Here is a 4533-nt window from a genome sequence, read left to right as displayed (position 1 = left end):
TTTGAGAAGTCCTTCCCTTCCTGACTCACCGAAGCCCCAATCCCAGTTTCATCCCCTAACTGTCTAGTTGATTATTAAAAATATTTTGCTGTTAATTACTGTTTCCATCATGTTTTTGTACAGAAGACTGTGTTTGAAGGGGTGGGTGGGGAAGGGGGTTGGTAATTGCATAGGACAGTCACCTTTACTAGGGTACAGACACGGGGGCAGGATCACACACAGAGTGCAGTCAGTATGCACCCTGGTCGGTATGGGAGGTGGTTTCCATGTTCTGTGTGGGTGGGGAGTACGTGACTTTGTAGCGGGGGAGGGCGGTTACAGATCTTATGTAGTGGTCCTTGTCCTGGACCACAGAGCCACGCAGCAGGGGAATCTGTAACCGTCCTCCCCTGCCACAAGGTCACATAGCCCCCGCACACAGAGTCCCAAAAAGGAGGGATGGCAGGCTCCGTTGAAACAACCAGTCCGGCACTGCAGACCGCCCTAGGAGCAGGAGCCTGTCATTCCTCGAGTTTAGAAGCTGTCTTTACATCACTACACACCCTACCCAGCACAGTCTGTGTCCCAGTTTCAACCCTTTAATGCAAAGTCATTAATAAAGAAACCTTTGTTAAGTAACAATGGAACATGTATTTTATTTTTACACGTGTGTTGGAAGGGGGGAAACGGGGTGAACGGGGTATGTAACTGCAGAGGATAGTCAACAGTAACTGGGTAAAGAAACAGGGGCAGGTTCAGCTTCTCTGTAAAGTCACAGGTCACGCTGCTCGCTGAGGAACCTAGCTTTCAAAGCCTCCCAGATGCACAGCGCTTCCCGCTGGGCTCTTCTAATCGCACGGCTGTCTGGCTGAGCGTAATCAGCAGCCAGGCGATTTGCCTCAACCTCCCATCCTGCCATAAAGGTCTCCCCCTTGCTCTCACAGAGATTGTGGAGCACACAGCAAGCTGCAATAACAATGGGGATATTGGTTTCGCTGAGATCCATCTAAACAGGCTCCATGCTCGCAGTGCTGTGGCGTCCGCGCTGTCACTCACCAGAAAAGTGCACGAACTGATTGCCCGCCGGCGGGAGTGATGGTTGAATGATGACAGTTACCCAAGACCACCCTCAACACATTTTTCCCCCAGCAGGCATTGGGGGCTCTACCCAGAATTCCAATGGGCAGCGGGGACTGCGGGAACTGTGGGATAGCTGCCCACAGTGCACCGCTTCCAATGTCGACGCTTGCCCCGTTAGTGTGGACTCACAAAGTTGAATTAGTGTCCTTAGTGTGGATACACAAATTCGACTTTGTAAGGTTGATTCCACAAATTTGAGTTAAGTTGAATCGAACTACTCTTGTAGTGTAGACATACCCTGAGTGTAGCATTGGGAGCAGCGTCTGATGTTTTATTGTCTAGCCGGCTTGCTTCCTAGAACGAACGCTCCTTGAGTGGGTGATCCACAGGGAGTAGCTCAAACTTCCAAAGTGCCTGGCCAGGGGCAGGACATTAGCACAGCAAGGGAGGGGTGTGTCAGTGCCATCACAAAGGCCTTTTGCAGGACCTCAGATTATTGGTCAAAGGTTGTGGGGAGGTGGTGACCTCACAGAGAGATGCTGACATCAGCCAGGCAGGACAGGGGCGAGGGGCCAGGGAAACCTCAGAGACCCCTGTGGCTTTGCTTCAGCAAGTCTCCTTCTTGAGGTCTCTCTTTGAGGACAGTGAGAGAGTATTCGGGTTCACGTACGTGAGCGCCAGGAGGAACCGCTTTTGAGTTTTCTCCTTCCCTTTTAGTGATTTTACTAGAAAATTGCTATCCCTGTTTAGAAGGTAAGAGCCTCCTCGAGGAAAGGGGTATCATGGGGGCGTCACAGTTTGGACTCCATGGCCCCCCCAATGTAAGGAAGTTCCTGCCACCCTGCTCTGTGTTCGCAGTGTGGGAGGGAGCAGCATTCCACGGCACTGATTTGCTCCTGGCTGCCGGAGCAGAGCAGCAGGCTCAGCCTTGCAGGGCAGGGGTGAGTGTGGCAGTGACATCACAAGGGCCTTTTGCAGCACCTCAGCTGATTGGTCAAAGGAGGTTGGGAGGCGGTGATCTCACAGAGAGTCCATGACAACGGCCAGGTAGGACAGGCTGCAGGGCTGGGACGATGTCAGAGACCCCCGTGGCTTTGCTGCAGAGAGTCTCCTTCTTTAGGTCTCTCCCTGAGGACTGAGAGAGAATTCTGGGTCATGTCTGTGAGCACGAGGAGGAGACTCGTTGGAGTTTTCCCCGTTCCTACTGCTAATTTAGTGAGAAGACAGACATCCCTGTGGAGAAGGTAAGAGCCCCAGAGAGGTTTGGTACCTAGCCAGCCTGACCCACCTGGTGCTGGCCAAATTCAAGGCATGGAAAACACTAGGTTAAGGTGGGAGAATTTTTTTTACCACCTAGGCCTTTGTTCATTAGAGTCAGGGGGACATTGGGGTTCATCATTTTTGGTTTCTCTTTTTCCTACTTCCCTCCCTCCACTGGCAAGGAGGGGGCTGCTCTTTAGCCCTTGTGGAGGGAGGCCATCCCAAAGAGATGGGACAGGAAGACTGCTCTGAGAGCGATTCTCACTGGTGACTTGAGCCATCCCTGGGCCATCTGGGGAACCCTCAGCCTCTGCCAGAGTCTCAATGCTGATTGACGGAGCAGGGGATCTAGTGAAGGGAGGAGACTCAGGACTTTGTTATTCTCTTTTAAGGCCCAGCAAATAAGCCAGAACCAATCATCTGCTTGGTGAATTGTTCTCCTGCCTTCGCGACATAGACTGTCTCTGAGCCGTTCCTGGTTCACTCGGATGTTCTGGTGCTTCTACAACACTTGCTGAATAATCACTCTGAATGGCGGTTGGTCTGTAGCTCATTCGAGGTCACTTTGTTCTGATCATTCAGTGTGTGAAACTCCAGACTGATGGTTAATTTGAAAGTCAGGACACCTGAGATGTAAGACAAGGCCCTTCGCCTTTCTCAACCTTCGTTTCTCCCTCTGTCGGTTGGGGATAAAAAGCCTCTCACACCTGCCTCCTGGTGGGGGGAGGCTGCGGAGCTGTGGGGACCCATATGAGAAGGTCACTAGTAGCAATGCAGCATAGGAGGTGTCCTATCGGGTTGAGTCATTGCAGATTATGATGTAGTTCAGCAGACCCCTGTTTTCCCAATATTGCATTATGCAGCTTTCCATGTTAACCGAACCACCAGTGCACGCAGGTGCAGCAGTTGGCGATTTCTCCTGTGGCCTCGAGATGGCACTGCAGGCTAGCACTTTCCCATTCCCCTGGGTATCAGAATGTTTGATTAGGTGACCTGGCCCCAAACGGCCCCAGTTAGATGCCATCAGTGGGGTCTGCTGTGTAAAGGCTGAAAGAGTCAATTTTATTGGTATTTTATTATCTTTAAATCATTAAGGGGAGCATCTTATCTCGTTTCTAAATCAAAGTGTCTCCTCTTTGTGTGCGAAGAGAGAGTTTAACAGGATGCCACAAACGGGAGATGCTTTTGATTTGGAAAACAGAATATTTTTGCAAAGAATTTTCATCCCAATTGTTTCATGATTCCACAAACCAAACTTGTTTAATGTTCATGTGATTTTCTAACAGAAAACTGTGTCTATGAAAATCCCCCCCCCCCCAATTGCTGGGCTCTGTCCCTCCTTCTGGGGGGCTTGTTGTCTGCTGATGTCAGTGAGAGTGAGAGCTGTTGGCTTTTCTCTCTAGCTCTGCCATTGCTTTGCCATGTGACCTGGGGTAGGTCATTTCCTCTGTACCTCAGCATCCCAATCTGTGCAATGGGAAGAGAGACAGGTCTGTAATGCCTGGCAGGAGTGAGACTGAGAGAGAGAACGGGCATTAAAGCACTTTGGGGAGGAGAAAGGGTTGTTTCATGCTGTTGAGCACCAAGGCATTCTGACATTTGCGAAAATGTCTCGTCTAGAGAAACAAGAAATGATCGGGGACAAAGCCTGCAGGAGGATGTGAATCAGAGAGGCCAGGGTATGTGTTTGGGGTCTCACCAGTGCTTCTCACCTGTGAGTGCTTCCCCATCGTCATAGCTTGGCCTGGGAACAGGAGAAATAAACCAGACGGTGAGTGAGTGAGAGGGATGCAGTGACAGTGCCACGGGGCAGTGGGGAGGAGGTAACAAGCCTCTCTGCTGCCCAACATGTACCAGAAGGGAAGGGATTTCCCCCACAGTCCTCATCTGCCCTGGCTCTGAGCAGGATTAGCTGCCTAAAACCCAGAACTTCCAGAAGCCGTCCAGACCATAGTTGAGATCTGTGGAGCTCTTGGCTATAATGAAATTGTAATTAACTATCCAGGTGTAAAGACCTGGGGACTAGAACCTGGGTTGGCCAATATTCCCCTAGTGCCAGCTGAGCACCAGGGAGCAGGGAATACGGGGCTCTGGCCGGGGTGGCGGGACCGCGAGGTTGCGGGACTCTGGCTGGCAGAGCGGGGCTGCGGTGATGCGGACCGCTGACCGGGGGAGCGCAACCGCGGGGTTGCGGGGTTCCGGGCCGGGAGAGCG

The 4533-nt window shown here is 51.7% G+C and overlaps 1 long non-coding RNA gene across 1 annotated transcript; it reads left to right on the top strand.

The window, feature by feature from the left end:
• The first annotated feature begins 2240 nt into the window (after window positions 1-2240).
• Window positions 2241-2856, top strand: LOC120383268. The gene is made up of 2 exons (XR_005588391.1): window positions 2241-2303; window positions 2712-2856. It is a non-coding gene; the product is annotated as an uncharacterized LOC120383268 (long non-coding RNA).
• The last annotated feature ends 1677 nt before the right edge of the window (window positions 2857-4533 follow it).

This window comes from Mauremys reevesii, linkage group 15 (assembly GCF_016161935.1).
Source record: "Mauremys reevesii isolate NIE-2019 linkage group 15, ASM1616193v1, whole genome shotgun sequence".
NCBI classification, from domain to species: domain Eukaryota; kingdom Metazoa; phylum Chordata; order Testudines; family Geoemydidae; genus Mauremys; species Mauremys reevesii.
The sequence above is the reverse complement of the archived record's forward strand: the minus strand, read 5'-3'. Positions and strand labels throughout refer to the sequence as shown.